Source organism: Gouania willdenowi, chromosome 7 (assembly GCF_900634775.1).
Source record: "Gouania willdenowi chromosome 7, fGouWil2.1, whole genome shotgun sequence".
NCBI lineage: Eukaryota > Metazoa > Chordata > Actinopteri > Blenniiformes > Gobiesocidae > Gouania > Gouania willdenowi.
The window spans coordinates 22,547,678-22,564,827 of record NC_041050.1 but is presented as its reverse complement, the minus strand read 5'-3'; the positions used below and the strand labels follow the sequence as shown (position 1 = coordinate 22,564,827).

At 41.8% G+C, this 17,150-nt stretch overlaps 1 long non-coding RNA gene across 3 annotated transcripts; it reads right to left on the bottom strand.

Annotated features, from left to right (window-relative positions):
* Positions 1-540: 540 nt before the first annotated feature.
* Positions 541-16,032, bottom strand: LOC114466772 (uncharacterized). Of its 3 annotated transcripts, none has more exons than XR_003674470.1 (4): positions 15,774-16,032; positions 2,923-3,821; positions 2,739-2,837; positions 541-2,599 (listed from the first exon to the last, which is right to left on the bottom strand). It is a non-coding gene; the product is annotated as an uncharacterized LOC114466772 (long non-coding RNA). The 3 variants fall into 3 exon arrangements; XR_003674469.1 differs by having other exon boundaries at positions 2,739-3,064; positions 3,727-3,821; XR_003674468.1 differs by having other exon boundaries at positions 2,739-3,821.
* Between the last annotated feature and the right edge of the window lie 1,118 nt (positions 16,033-17,150).

Genomic DNA, 17,150 nt, shown 5'->3' with positions numbered 1-17,150 from the left:
TATGGCGGGTTGTTTTGGCGTACAGTGATCTGTAGCGTCTGCTGGAGGGGAGGAGTTTAAACAGATTGTGTGCAGGGTGTGAGGGGTCTGCAGTGATGCTACCTGCCAGTTTCCTTGGAGTCTTGAATAGAGGGCAGATCGACACCAATGATCTTTCCTGCAGTCCTAATTATCCTTTGTAGCCTGTGTTTGTCTAGTTTGGTTTCAGATCCAAACCAGACAGTGATGGAGGTGCACTGAACAGACTGAATAATGGAGGTGTAGAACATCATTGTTATATTAATATTATCAGAATCATTTCTAACACTACAGTACATAGTGGTTTCTACCATATCCACTGACACTTTACATAATCAGAAAACATGAGCAAAATTACTTTGACATTTTATTTAATTTTGATAAAAGGGTTTCACAAACACATATAAAAGAACACAAACAAGTAAATAAAAGCCAATTTAAATATCTTAGTAACACATTCAAAATACAAATTGGGCATTGCACAAAAACAAAATACAGATAAAAAAAATAGATAGTGGTGGGTTGGCTCATCAAATATTCTTCTTAATTTAAATACTTAGGACTAAAATGTTTTACTATTGACATTCACATTTTATGAAAAGATGCAAAACTTCCTGATTTAACATAACAATACAATACTGGAATTGCAGTAATGAACACACATCAATTTAAACAATTGCAGTTCGCAGAGGTATTGCACAAAGAAACTATTTAGTAAAAATTGCATCATTTGCATCATTACCATTCATCCTTCAGTCCAGCCTTGCAAGTTAATTCTCCTGGTTTTTCTGCCAGCAAAATCATTGATGACATCATCACATTTCCTCAGTGAATCTGAAGGGGGGAAAAAATAATGTGATCCCACTGGCTCGCCTAGCATTTGCCTATGCTGCCTATGCCACGGGCTTGCCCTGCATTTCGCTTTATCTGCGGTGACCTCGGAAGTAAAATAGCTAAAACAAGCTTCTTAAAGAGACAGTCCTGGATATCCAATCTCACAGTATGCGAGACAACGAGATCTTCTCAGGTATTCCATAAACCCCCAACGATGACCCAGAGGCTCTGCTGAAAAACGTCATGTCGTCTGCGCTTAAAATTCCGGCAGAAACCGTGAAAAACATCACCTTTCAGTGTCCATCGTCTCGGACCACATAGAGGTAATCCGATGCAGTTTTATCTCTTCTCTGTTGGCTGTTGCTAAAAAATGTGGTTTTGACAAATCCAGAGAGTCTTCTTATACTCCTTCGTTAGGAACACTGACCTGTTTATTGTTGTGTTTATAACACATTTAACTGCGTTCTCGCACAATTATATAAATATTGTGAGAACTGCTCTGTCTCGTGACGTGATGGTTGTCCAACCGGAGTGCACCGTGGCACACTCAAAATGCAACCTGTGGGCATTCCAGGACGGTGCACAGCAGGGAAAAACCATATTGGTGCCATGGTGCAGTGGAGACATATCCAGTGGAAACCCCCAGTTAGAACTCTAAAAACAAAGTATTTGAGGTGTATTTTCTCAAAATCGCCTGTTTTAGCCCTCTGAAAAGTCACTTTCTGTGCAACTCTACACAGGCTAATTTGCGGGATACTTATGCATATTCATGAGTGGGCGTGTCTATAGACGGGACACTGACTTCCTCCTCACAGTACGGTGACGTAGGGTCCGCCCTCCTCCCACCCACTCCGTAGCCGAGCTCATGCTGCTTTATAAACACAAGACAGAGCATGGGCGCTAGGCGTTTGCCCGTACATACATAGACTGTAGAAAATACATACACTGTGCGAAGGATGCTGAGATGCTCATCTTCGTGGGCGTGTCTGTTTACATATCAATCACGGCAGAGAGCGTCCTGGATGCGCGGCTTCTCCAGCTCAGTGCCTCGTCAAATTCGTCATCAAAGTGAGAACACGTCATCAAATTTGAGCGAGGTGTTTGGGCTCGCCCTGCAGTGAGAAAGGAGCAAATCACCCTCTAACTAATGATTAAGGGAATCAATCAAAAAAACACTTTGGGCATGTGGGGAGGAGCAAGAAAAGCCTGGAGGCCCGCCAGGCCTATAAAGCACTGGGGAAAATCCTGCTCTAGCTACCGCCCTATCTCACTTATTAACTCATTCAGTGCCAGCCATTTTCAGAATTTCTACCCCCCTCAGTGCCAGCCAGTTTAAAGCATTTTAACTGGTTTTTAAAGGGGTAGCCATTGCTCAGGGGCATCGCTTGCGTCCTGTGTTGCTCCGCCGGCTCGTCTGGGCACTTGGCTTTGTCCCCTGGGTTGTACCTTCGCCGGGGATGTTGCTGGCGTGGTGGGCCGAGTCGGGAGGATTCGTGGACTGGTGTGTGGGGTACGCAGTGTCGGGGGGGCGGTGCTGTGGGGCCTCGCCGGTGCCGGAGCCTCCCCTAGGGTTACGCTCGGTGGGCCTGTGGGGTCGTGGCCTGTGGCCTCTGGTCTGGTTGATCCGCGTCGGGAGTGGCTGGCCTGCTGGCTGGGTGCGTTGGGCCCCGTGGACGCTGTGCTGTAGCTGGGGTGTTTTGCAGTTGGGTCCTCGGGTTGGGCTTCTTGGGGTGCGCTCCCCCGCTGTCTGCTCGGGGAAAGAAAAGTAACAAAACTGCTCAAAACAAAAAGTAAAGCTCAAAACTACATGAGTGAGTAAGTAAATGAAAGTATAATCTACAATTCGGCTGTCGTTTTTTTTTTTTTAAACAAAAATCATTGTTTACCTTAGAACCGAGTGGTCAGAGCTTAGTTTCCATGAGCAGCACCACAGGTTCTCTGCAGTTTTCCAGATGGAGTATTGAACGGGTTGAGTTCAATACAGACTGTAGTGAAACAGCGTGTTAGTGAGCAATTACATGGACAGTTATATGACTTAAACAATGGGAAACTTGTCGACAAAAGACTCACCAGCGGCTGACATTTCAAATGATCTATTCAGAGAGCTCCCGTGAAAGTTTTGTGATGCTGACGGTAGCATGGCACAGTCATGGAGATGGAGGAGGAAGTGGACTCCGTGACCCGTGAAAGGAAGTTTGGGATCATGGGGATACTTTTAAATAACCATGAAATATTAACTTAAATACCTTTTAGCAGTGCAAAAATGTTTTCAATATTCATTTTTAATATTGGCCTTCTTTTTTAAACCCAAACAAACTGCGACACAGTGACGTCATGAACCGATGAACTGTAACCAGAAATACCTCGCTCAATACTGAGAGGGAGCCGTAATCTTAAAATTAAAATGAACATTTTGCAACATCAAATTACTCCAAACTAATGGATGCACACACTTGGGGTATGTGGAAGCCGTTGACAAAGTTTCAGGTCGAACAGACACCGCGTCGGGGAAATATTTTCTCCACAAACACACACACGCATACAGAACTTTCTTGCTTTTATAGATAGATGTTTTCTGACTACTTAGGAATATGTGGTTTTATTTCTAAATCTGTGGAAGCAAAAGTAGACATACATAATTAAGGTCATTAGTACTTCATTATAGAACGTTTTGCTGTAACATTAAAAGGAGCATTATGAGATTGTCTTAATTAAGATTCCATGCACACACATGCACTTGAAGTTTTTGTCACGTGAGATGATAAATGTAAGAAAATAAGGGAAATCAAGGGAAAAAACATCACACAAAGATTTCCGATTTTTTAAAAGACAGTTATCATTGTGGCTGACCTAGAAACATTTAATCTGACTCACCACTGTACTCATGGCTTGGACCATCTGAGAATACCTTCTTCTCCAACACTGGCTGTGGGTGAGCTCTTCATTACTTGGAGCTCATTTTCAGCAGCCTATTTGACATAATTAAGCAATAACACATTGTAATAATAATGCATCAATTTTATATAGCGCTTTATCATAGACACTTAAAGACGCTTTACAGAATTAAGGCATTATCCTTTCACTCCACACTTAGTGGTGGCAAACTACTGTTGTAGCCACAGACTGACGGAAGCGAGGCTGCCATAGTGCGCCATCGGACCCTCCGACCACCACCAACACTCACTCACACACTACGTTCATACTAGGCAATGTAGGTGAAGTGCCTTGCCCAAGGACACAATGACAGATACCACTGCAGCGACTGCCACCCCACTGTGGCACCTGGAATTCTCAGTGGTCTCCCATCCAACTACTAACCAGGCCCAGACATGCTTAGCTTCCAAGATCTAACAGGATTGGGCAATGACAGGCTGGTATGGTATAATAATATACAATATATCTTTTTGTGGTTTATGTGTTGCAAAAATGTCATTTTTTTATATGAAAGCTGCACAAGTTATCTTACAGAGCACACAAAAAGTGTTCACAGTTGTCAAAACCTTCCTGTTTCTATTGATTAGGGAATGATACATTCCATGAGGCCACTTCTCCCTGCTTCCTGTAAACATGTCTTTAAATAATAAAAATATATATGAAATATTAGTTATCAGGTACAAGTCAAAATGTGTGCTATTAATACAGAACATTTGAAAAAATATAATATGAAAATGAATCCTGATGCCTTGCTTCAACTGTATGCCTTACAGTACAACTGTACCATAATGTACAGCAATGTTATAACGGGATATTCAGCTAGTTGTTCAAACCTGAGATTGTTAAAAAAAGACAGAGTCAGAGGTTTGCTTCTTGAACCAATCAATCGTTTAATAACAGACTTCAAACCACCAGAATAAGAATTATTTATTCAGGAAAAACAAGCACTCACCATTTCACAGCTGTGGTCTGGAGATGTCAAACACACAAGTCCATTGTTCACAAAACAGGACCCAGGGTCAGCCACCTCCAGCCCCGATAGTAGATATTCTCAATCTTTCATCCTGTATCTGTTATCTTCATCCCCCCTCCTTTGCCAAGAAGGAAGACATTTTCAAAGACATTTTGGACACTCTGGGACAATATAGGACAATTTAGGACACTCTAGGACAATTTGGAACACTCTGGGACAATTTGGTACACTCTGGGACAATATGGGACAATGTAGGGGAATTTGGGAAACTCTGGGACAATGTAGGACAATTTGAGACACCCTGGGACAATGTGGGACAATTTTGGAAATGCTGGGACAATGATGGATACTCTGGAACAATGTAGGTCAATTTGGGACACTCTGGGAATATGTAGGACAATATGGGACACTCTGGGACAATTTGAGACACTCTGGGACAATGTGAGACACTGGGACAATGTAGGACAATTTTGGACACTCTGGGACAATGTGGGACAATTTTAGAAACGCTGGGACAATGTTGGATACTCTGGAACAATGTAGGACAATTTGGGACACTCTGGAAATATGTAGGACAATATGGGACAATGTGAGACACTCTGAGACAATGTAGAACATTTGGGGACAATTTAGGACACTGTGACAATGTAGGACAATGTTGGACACTCTGAGACAATAAAGGGCAATTTTTGACACTCTGGAAATATGTAGGGCAATTTGGGACACTCTGGGACAATGTAGAACAATTTTGGACAATGTGGGACAATTACTGTAAGGACACTAGGATAATGTAGGACCATTTTGGATACTTTGTGACAATGTGGAACACTTTGGGACAATGTAGGACAATTTTGAACACTCTGGGACAATGTGGGACAATTTTGGAAATGCTGGGACAATGTTGGATACTCTCGAACAATGTAGTACAATTTGGGACACTGGGACAATGTGGGACCATTTTGGACATTCTGGGACAATGTTGGACAATATGATACAATGTAGGATAGATTAGGATACTCTGGGACAATGTGGGACATTCTGGGACAATGTAGGACAATTTGGGACACTGGTATAATGTAGGACAAGTTAAGACAATTTCAGGAATTGAGTCACTGGTTTTTGCACATGATGTAGTCCTGTTGGCACCATCAGACCATGACCTACAACTCTCACTGGATCAATTCGCACCCGAGTTTGAAGCGGCCGGGATGAGAGTCAACACCTCCAAATCCAAGTCCATGGTTCTCAATCAGAAAAGGTGGAGTGCCTTCTTTGGGTTGGGGATGTGGTCCTGCCTCAAGTGGAGGAGTTATTGTATGAATTTACTTCCAGACCATTAATCAGTTTTCTGGGTATTTTCTTAAAGTCCAAAAGCAGAGAGCTTGTCCACCATGTCCACTGTCTTTTGCTTTAAATAAGATGGAACACGTAGCTCTGATTGGGATAGATTGCTGGAATAAAATAGATAGCCAATGCCCTGTTATAGAGGTTAAATGTTTAAGTGGCAAAGCCAGCAGATATTGTCAAGGTTAAATTGTGCCTCATATCCAGCACACATAAAAATGAAATTAGGCTGCTGACTGGCTCAGAAAATAAAAGTGTTGGTGGTTTCCAAGCTTTTGTTGTCATGTCACACATACCCTATCATCATAACAGAAGTACTGACTGACATGCTATTTATGTGTTTTACTCTTCAACATTATTAACCAAGGAATAAGGCTTTTATTCAAGTATTCATATATTTTCAACGGACATTTGGGGTATCATTCCAGGTTTTTTTTTAATCTTGAGTAAAGCCCGGTTTAAGGTACAGCGTCAGGACCTATGTTGGGGTCATGCCGTCAACGTGACGCAGAGGTTGGCCCTTTTACTTCTACTATGCGATTGGCCGCCCTGCCGCTAGGGGGTTGTGGCTGTGTGTTGTTGTTACAAATGAGCATTAAAAAGCCCTTGTTTATCTTCTGGTCACAGAAAAATATGTTTTATGTTTTTTAAGCATCTTGCTTCAGCATCATGTAATTTATTTCTGGATTATTACTTACCTACTGTACCAAACCATGTGTGTGTTGTTGGACACAAACATTAAAACAACGGTTTCAAAACGTGCCCTTTATTATTCAATATAAACATGGACAAAGTATAAAAGTGTATCGAGCGGACTGTCGACTGCTCCAGTCAACAGTCACGCCGGGGGTGAGGAGATCCCGACTCTGCCATAGAGCGGAGAGTGAGCAGCGAGGTAACCTGGTCCACTGCCCCGGGAAGCACGGAAGAATACGCAGCTAACCCATCTGAACCTCCAAAATACAAAACTTAATCTGGATATCATCTTATCTAAAAAAAATTTATTTTATTTTGCAACAATTACGATACAAAAACTTTGACTACGATAATAAATCAGGCAAATACTTAGCAAATCAGCTTAAACACAACAAAGAAAATTCCTTTATAGTGGCAATTTCTGATAACTCAGGTCAAACTTTAAACTCATGATTATTATCAAAACCTATACTCATCAAACTTAAACCCTGACCCTGAAGATATTAAAACCTCCCTCAATAACAAACCTACCACAGCTTACCATAGATCATAAAACCACCTTAGACTCATCATTTACCTTACAAGAACTACAAAATGCTTTGGATAGCATGTCAACAGGCAAAGCACCCGGTCCAGATGGTTTCCCTGCCAAATTCTTAAAACATTTCTGGTCAATGCTGGCTCCACTTTTTTTCAGAGTAATAACAAAGATTAAATAAAGGTTACGGAGAAGGCCACAAGAATACAGCAAACATTAAATTACTACTTAAACCAGACAAAAACCCCATGTTACCCTCAAGCTACCGTCCCATCTCACTTATTAACACAGACTTAAAAATGATTTCCAAAGCACTCACTTCCAGGTTAGAGAAAGTAGTACAGTCAATTAAATACCAAGACCAGACAGGATTTATTAAAAATGGACACTCCACAGACAATGTGAGAAGACTGTTTAATTTGATCAACATGGCACAGAATTCTAGAAAGAAAACAATAATCTTGTCACTCGACGCAGACAAAGCATTCGATAGAGTCGACTGGTCATTCCTCCTTGCTGTCCTTGACAAATTTGGCTTTGAACAATCATTCATACAATGGATCTCCACCTTATACACTAAACCTAAGGCCTCAGTAACCACAAAAAAAATAACATCCCAAAGCTGCACACTGCAGAGGGGAACCAGACAAGGCTGCCCACTCTCACCTTTGCTCTTTGCGACATTCATTGAACCTCTCTCAGCCGCTGTTCGTCAGAATTCTGTTATTAAAGGAATCTACTCATCCATCTCAGAACACAAAATTAATCATTATGCGGATGATATTTTACTCTATTTGGAAGAACCCCAATCCTCATTAGAAGAAGTATTTAAATTAATAAACCGCTTCTCTAAATTATCAGACTATTCCATTAACTGGTCAAAATCACAGATCCTCCCTTTAACAAAAAAAATCATGGAATCCGGCAAACCGAGACCCACAATACCCCTCCCCCACAAATACAATTAAATATATAGGCTTAAGTATATCACCAAACTTAAATTTATTAATCAAAATAAACCTGGATCCGATGTTGGATAAAGTCACAGAAGATCTGAGGAGATGGAACAATCTCCCCATCTCACTCCTTGGCAGAATAGCTTCAGTTAAAATGAAAATCTTACCCAAAATAAACTATCTGTTCTCTATGATCCCACTGAAACCACCAACGCAATAGTTCCAAAGATTAGATTCTGCAATTAGAAAATTCTATGCCAGGAATGAAAAACTCAAAATAAGCCTTTCAACCCTTCAAAAAAAAAATAAAAGCGAGGGTGGTTTAGAATCCCCTAATTTCATGCATTATTACCAAATATTATTTTTAACAGAATGGCTAAAACCAAAAAAATACTACAACACCTGGCTAGAAATAGAACAACTAGACTGCATACAGTATATATTAAACTCGTTGATCTTAATTTAACACTGCGACCCTCAAAATCATAACTGCTTTAAAAACCCACTGATTGCCTCCACCCTGACTGCGTGGTGGAAAGCCCTGGACATTATGAATGTTCAATTAAAAACTAGCATTCTGTCTCCAATCTGGCACAACCCCGACTTTAGAAATAGGAAAACACTGCTCTACAGTATCTAAAAACATGGGAAGAGAGCAGAATTATTCATCTCCAAGACCTCTTTGAAAATGACAAGCTCAGGACATATAACAATCTAACCCAAACATTCAATATAAATAAAAGTAATTTTCTACAGTACTTACAAGTAACAGAGACAATCAAGAAAAATACTCCAGTAGATCCAATTACCTTACAACCTCCAGAGCTGGCTATATATGAAAAAAAATCCCAACAAAATAAAAAAAACTCTCAATACAGAGCACTCTCGAACACTAACTCTAATCACTTACCAATCGCGAGATGGGAAGCTGAACTCTCAATCACCACAAACACTGATCTCTGGACAGAAATTTGTTGTAATACTTTTAAGATGACTAAAAACACAAATCTTCAGCTAATTCAATACAAGGTCCTCCACAGATCCCACATTACCCAACAGAAAATGTATAAAATGGGCTTCTCCCCAACAGACATCTGCTCCCTGTGCACCCAGAGAACAGCTGATTCCTATTTACATGCCTTATGGGTTTGTTCCCCAGTTGAACAGTTTTGGTTTCTAATTACCGAAAAACTGTCCATTTTGGGACTGCAGGATTCCTTTATCTTCAAATCTATGTCTGATAGGAGACCTGACAATACCTGATCTTCCTGCAAACCAATCGCAATCCATCCTTGCTGCACTCGCCATTGCAAAGAAAAACAATATTAGTGAATTGGAAAGCTAAAAAATCCTCACACATAAACCAATGGCAAAATCTCCTCATAGAATTTATTTCCATGGAAATTATGTCTGATCTCAAAAAAAAATTAAATAACCTGCCAAATTTGAGGAGCGTTTGGACTCCTTTTTTAATTGCATTAAATCTCAATGCTGTCGGCATTGGTGTGGGGTGGCGGTGCTTGGGTTTGCCTCCGGCTGTGCTGCTCGGAGGTGCCGTGTGCCCATCTGCGCCATCTACCCTCTCCGGTGGCCCGCCATGCGGACAGGCCGGGCTCACACCAGACAGGCCCCCTACATGGACACTTCACTTCACTCCTAGCTGGTCTGGCTCACTCACTCACTTGGTGCACCACACACCCATACCCAACCCTTGGTGGCTGGATGATGGGGCTGGGGGTGGAGGGGGCCGCCGCCTGTGCTACTAAGTAGTGGCACGGGGGCAGCACTCCCACCTAAATTTGCCCTACCAATCCCTCCAATTTCAATCACACCTCAACATATCACCCCCCAGAGCAGAGGTGGGCAACTTCTATCACAACGGGGGCCACAATAATCTGTTTGTTTGATCGAAGGGCCACTTTATCAACCTTAATGTCAGCATTTAGAATAATGACCAATCTGAGCATTACCACAGGAAAGAACAGAGTTTTTATAGGAATTTTGTGTGTTTTTCTGTTATTCTGTGTATGTTTGTTGTTGTCTTGCTTGTTACGAGCCATTTTGTGCATTTCTGTTGTCCTTTTGTGCATTTTTCCTCTATAATGTATGTTTTTTGGAGTCATATTGTGCATTTCGGTTGTCATCTTACGTTTTTGGAGTGATTTTTGTGTATTTTTGTTGTTGTTTTGCTTGTTTGTTAGTACTGTGAGTTTGCGGAGTCATTTTTGTGTTTTTCTTGTTTTTCTGTGTCGCCGCATGTGGCCCCCGGGCCGTCAGTTGCCCATGTCTACCCCAGAGGGTACGACCACCACCTCCACCCTCCGGAGCTATTGAACCACATACACATACAGTATATACGCAAAAGTTAGATGGGGAGCACCGATCCCCTCCATCTCCTTTCTTTAAATTGCACCTCATACATTCACACAGGGGATAGGAAGTGCCTCTCCATTGGGGAATGGAGAGGCACCATAACAGGGTGGTGGGTAGGTGCACACATTTGGGCCTGTCAGGTAGGAGCCCGGCCCCTCTGTTGATGGCTGGGCCACCGTGTAGAGTACAACTACATCAGGATGGTCGGGCATGGCGGTGGGTCCTCAGCGCCTTGGGGCTTTTTCGGCTGCGTATATGAGGGGCGGTGGCTGCTTTTCGGCTTGGGATCTTGGGGGCGTCTGGGGGGTTGCTCGGCCGTGGGGTGGCGGCTCGGGGCTCCTTGGCCTCCGCTCTTTCTGCTGGCCTGGCTGCATCTTCAGTTATGGGGCAGCGCTTGGGTTTGCAGTAGCTGTTTTTGCACATACATTGGTCTACGACGCACTGGCATGCCTTGGGCTGTGGGATAAAACTTGTACTGGGCTTAATCTTAGAGACGTTGATCCCAAATACCTGTTTTAGGTATTGCCACTCACTCCTTCCCTCTGTCCACAGCCACCACCATTACACCTAAGCTTCACACTTGTCACCAGACTGGCTTGAGAACACAACACATTAAGCACAATATACACAACTACAACTTCACATCTCACTCTCACTTTAAAATAATCAACTCTTCCCCATCCTCTCCATTTCCCACCTCTAGCCTCTCCTCCCTGTTCCCTTCCCCCCCATTTTGTAAATGTATTTTCCCTTTTCTTCTTCACTTATTATTTTTCAATAATGATCACCATTGATTTCATAAATGTAATTATCCACTTTATCCTTCTACTATTAATAGCCAAGTTTTTTTTATTTTATTATTACTACTATTTTGTATGTTTTTCCTTTTCCCTTTATCTATTATTATTATTATCTATGTGGTAAATGGCAGCCATACCTGTCTGACCCATTGTTAATGAGTCTTTATATTTGTTTGGACAAATTGCCTGTATTGCCTATTGCCTGGTTGCTTCTTAGGATTTTTGTCACAGGTGTTTTTGGCCATCCAATTAGCCATGACCAGATTACCTGTTTATAAGGACTGTCAATATATTAAACAAAACACACACATGTTCATTGTGTTTCAATTTTTGTTCATTTTTTGAAATTTATTTATCACCAAATGTTTTTTAATGGTTTACAAAATAATTAATATTTACAACAATGACATCTACTTTATTATTTTCTTTAATTTTTACAGTGGAGCGCACATACGCCACACTGTTACACACAACAATGTCAGGAGGTTTGCTTTGTCCCAAAACGACGATTATGCGAAGTTCGTTCTCCAAGTTTGCTCACACAACTCCGAACCCAGGAGTTCACAAGTATGGAGTATGCATACTAAGAATTGAGAAATAGCCATGGAGACAGACATTAAAAAAAAAAAAAAAAAAAAAAAAAACAGAAGAAGAAGACCGATATAATAGATATTGCGCTGACATATCTGATAGATTGTACATATTTCACTTTTTACCAGGTAAAATATTTATTTTTTACATTCCCTGCCAATATACCCCCTTTTAAAGTGAGCACCACAGTGTCCCTTTTTTTTCAGCTCTTTTTCTATCATCACGAAAGTCCTCCACTTCACTGTAATACTGTATTAGAAAACATCACTGCATGGTTGACAGTAATACTGGTGGTAACATGTGAAAATGGTACATTCACTAACACTGGGACTCCTATATTAAAGGTATCAAATACTTGTATTTGTAATTAGTTTAAAAACAATGATGGTGGCTGATGCTGGTATGGGGGATGGTGGAAACTGGTGCAGGATGCTTCTTGTTACAGAGCTGCCAAGCCTCACGCTATGATTTAACCCATTCTCACACCACACGCCACACTTGACGTTTCTCACGCTTATGTTTCCCCATTCAGTAGAATGTTTATTTCTTTCATGATAATAAACTTTGGTCCTCATGGCTTACCGTAGCTTGAGTAACTCTGATTGACTGACCGAGATAACCAATCCCAGTCATAGCCATGTCTCCTTGTGTCTAAATCTAACCAACCACGGCAGGCATCACGCAACAATAAACCAATCAGAAGCAACGTAAGGTGAGTCTTGACAAGCTGTCTCTAACTTGTGTTTTTCTCACAACACGTGCCGAGTTGTTGACATTCTTTCTGAAACTAGAGGACAGACAACATCTGAGACGGTATGTAACTACCCAATTTTGTTCACTGTTTATATTGCTGTTACTCTGTGAGATTCCAAGTTAATATGTACCATTTTAAGGATGCTATAAATCTATCATAGTGTGTGCGTGTGTTATAGTGTTAGTTTACTCGTCTAAAAAACTAACATTGCATGTGTTTTCTTCTCTAACAAACTTTCTCTGTAGCAGAGCTGCTGCTGAGACATTCTTAAAGAGACAGTGTCCTGAATGTAATTTACTTTGAAAACTACTTTCAACAATTCAGAGCTTCCCTGAAAGAAGCAACACTATATAATCTAATCACATTTCAGCCTTAATGAAGGAAAAAGTGAAAAAGTGACATGTTATTATTGTGCTGCTTGTGATTAATAATAGGGTCTTTGTGGCTCCACTGAATTTGATCCATTATTGTTTGTCTTGTAAAACTATTGAAAAAAATAAATGGTTTATATCGCCTATTGCCATTTTGAGGAAAAATATAGAGATATGAGTATTGGTCCATATCATCCAGGCCTAATGTAACCAAAGCAGTAACATTGACCGTGGCTCAGGTGGTAGAGGGTCGTCTTCTGATCGAGAGGTTGGGGGTCGATCCCAGTACCTGACTATGTGTCGAAGTGTCCTTGGGCAAGACACTGAACCCTAAGTTGCTCCCAGTGGTCGACTAGCGCCTTGCATGGCAGTCCTGTCCCACAGGTGTGTGAATGTGAGAGTGATTGGGTGAATGAGCTGTTATGTAAAGCGCTTTGAGACTGCTTCAGTGTGGTGATAAAGCGCTATATAAAATCAAGTCCATTTACCAATTAATCTAATGTTCATTTGAACTGTTCTTATTTGATTATTTTTGTATGTAATAGTGTATTTCTATGGACCTTGAGTTTGCTGCTAAGACATTAATTCAATCAAAAATCACTTGATGTTTAAATGTTTTTTACATAATTTGCTTTTTAATGACCTCCTTTCTGTTGCAGACAAGGAGAGCTGAGGTAAAGGTAGCACTGCCTTGGGCCACAGTGTTTTAGAGCCCTCTGCCTCTGTCATCAAGACATCAAAATCTGTGACAAACACCTACAATATGAGACATGTCCCCAGCTAAATGATAAAGAGTTGGTTGAAATGAAATATTGACAAATAAATGTATTTAGTCAAAATCCTTGTTAGTTTTCAATTGTAATTTCTGGTTGATTAAAACTAGCATTAGGCCACAGTGCAGGGAGAGCTGCTGGCATGGAGGTGAGGACATCAGTCTTAAAGGGGACACATCATGCTAAATCCACTCTTTTAGCCCTTAAATGCATTTTGTTGTATATTTAGAGTGTTTAGAAGTACAGAAAAGTTCAAATTAGTCTCTTCAGGTGCTCCGTTGATATCTTTATATTCTGTTTTGGTCATATTTTTTCAATCTGTTTCGATTTTTCGATTCTCTATTACGTTTTTTGAACAATAACGTCACAGTATTTGCAGCGGAACTGCCAAATTAGGACATCGACTCCAGGCCCAACACTTCGAGCAATCCGCCATTTTTATTTCTCGCTTTTATTTGGTAGTCCAAGCTCAAGGATGCTGAAGTTACGAGAGGCTAAATCAAAATGTTCTGTTGTTGGATGTAGTAACCCACATGCTTCATTACACCATCTCCCAGCATCAGAACCTTTTCGAAGTGCCTGGTTGAATTTTATTTTTTACGGAAATGTACCCACATCTGTGGGTAAGGTCATTTTTGTGTGCGAAGCACTTCAAGGATGACTGCTTCACCAGTATAAAGAAGGATTTGCCGAAAGACTTTGTCTGATTGAGGGTTCAATTCCTTCTATCTTTGGAGACGACGAACAGAGCACTTCGGTAAGCTGTAAATAACGCTAAAAAGTGTGATGATAAGAAGTCCCTGTCATTGTTTTGTTAGCATTAGCAGTTGCACCGTCTTCATATGTTAGCGCTGTGTGCTCGTTTTAGATCCTTGATGATATGGCCTACGTGATTTAATTTAAATCTAAACTTTTCATTAGTCATTTCATTTTGCCGTTTTTGTCTCCGAAAAGACTGTATTAAAATGCATTTCGTTACGTTAGCTTGGAGCTAGCGTTAGCTCGGCGCTTGTGTTAGCTCACTTGTTAGGGTTCTGCAGGTTCATCATCTTCATTTTCATCTCGCTCCGCCGGGTCAGACTCTGGCTCAAACATGTAAGGCTGGATGGACAAGTCTTCTGTTGTTGACATTTTGTAAATAACGTGTGAATAAACATTTTCTGCGCCGCTAGACAATCGTATCTCTTCTATCAAACTACAAAAATGGCCGAACAGGGTGGAGTTGAACCGAGTGTCACCTTTGCAACCTGGAGAGGGGGCGGGGTATGAAGTGTCTCATTTGCATTTAAAGAGACTGCACCAAAACGAGTTGCTCTCAGAAGCACATCAGAAAAGGGGTAGAAAAGCCTGTGGAGCTATAATAATGAGGAATTCAGACCCAAGCATTGCAGTTCTGCTTTATATAGACCACAACTGTATGATTTATATGTAAAAAAGGAAGGATTTAAAAGCATGATATGTCTCCTTTAAGCTATAAATCAACATTAAAACAGGCCAAAGCCATATTAAAAAAGGACACTTGTTTTTCTGCTGGAACGCATCATGTCACTAAAGTCTCACACTTGTCATTTTCTTAAACTTGGTAGCCCTGTTGTTACACAAAGACAAGTGTTTAACAAAAAATTGTTTGCGTATCAAGGTTGACTGGCAATAAATGCAGTAATAATGATATCTCGATCTGCAATTTAATCCACACCTGTGAATCGAATTACCAAAAATGTTGGAATGATGCCCGCTATCAATTTATTAGTTTTACATTATGACAGAAATAAACCTTGTTCATAAGCTAATAAAACGATTCACACCGTCAGTACTCACCGTCATCGTCCTCCATCATGGTGGCCAATGGCAATGGAATCGTCTGTGCCACTGCATGTAAGCTTTTGGCTTTTGTGTTGACCTGTTGCAGTGAGTGGCGCTGTTCATGATAAGTGCTGTACACGTGCGGCCGTAGAAGAAGAGTGTAGCCCTGTAGCTGCAGCCCTGTACGTGCGGTCTCTGGCTCTGCAGACTATACCCTTCTCCTTTCCTCCGCACTGACCGGCTGCTGACGCCTGGCCCACGTGACGGGGCGAAGCGGCCTCTCCTCCGCTCTCGGTCCTTCCTTCCTTCCGAGGGTTCAATGAGCACCGTGTGGCCCCACCCAGTCTCTCCTCACTGCTGTCTGTCTGTTCGCCGTAGCTTTCTATTCTCGGTGAGTTAGAGAGCGGCGAAAGGAAGAAAATAATAACCTCCAAGAATCTGCAGATCCCGTCTTTCAGCTTCCTCTACCAGCGGCTGAGAGGGGAGCGGCCTCCTCAGTGAGAATGTGCTGCCACAGCCGCCCATCGTCCGGGATTTTGTCAATGTGGACGCACATGTAGTGTCAAGTCTGCAGCCTGTTTACCCAGCTTGGATTCAGGAGGACCATCCTTATATAAATTAGCCTGACAGCGTGTATATGTGTGTACACATTTACAGGCCGTAATGTAGGCTGACAGCGTGGGTTGGTAAGAAATCTGGATACATTTCTCGGATTTTCACATCTCACATTTTGGTGTGTTTTTACTGATTGTTCTTCGTTTTCTCTATGTAGGTTTTGGTAAACGGTGGATTACAAAGTGTCCTGGTGCGCAGTTCGTGCACCCTCGGTGGTGATGTGAGGGGCTGATAACACGTTTAAGCAACAAAGCGAGTGGCTGTCAAAGGGAGAAGGCCCCGTGGAGAAAACACAACCCGTGTTTAGGGGATCAGCACATAAAGACCACCGCAGCCACTTTGGGGCCGATTCGGTTTGATGCAGAGAGCAAGAAGAAGCCGGACGACGACCGAAGCACTGCGAGGATCACACATGTAGCTGTAGTGGTATTTTCCGTCCTGCTGCCCTGGCTGCACGAACAGAGAAGACACAGAAACACGAATTGAATTAGAGTTTGTGGACACGGTTGTCATGAAAGCAGAGGTGAAAACGAGCCTCGCCGCTGCCCGGCACAGCTTTGCGGACACGCCGAGCTCGGTTCCTTTTCACGGGCAGCAGTGAGACGCAAGACCCGGGCTTTTGGAGATGCACTTGGGTTGTTTGTTCTGCCTCTGTTTGAGGTGAAATCCTGCTTTTTGCTGTCATAGTGCAGAGTGTAGATTACTGTGCGCGACTGTGAGGCGGGGAATAGTTGGAAAAAGAAAAGAGAAAGTATTTGCATGGTGTGATTGAGGAAA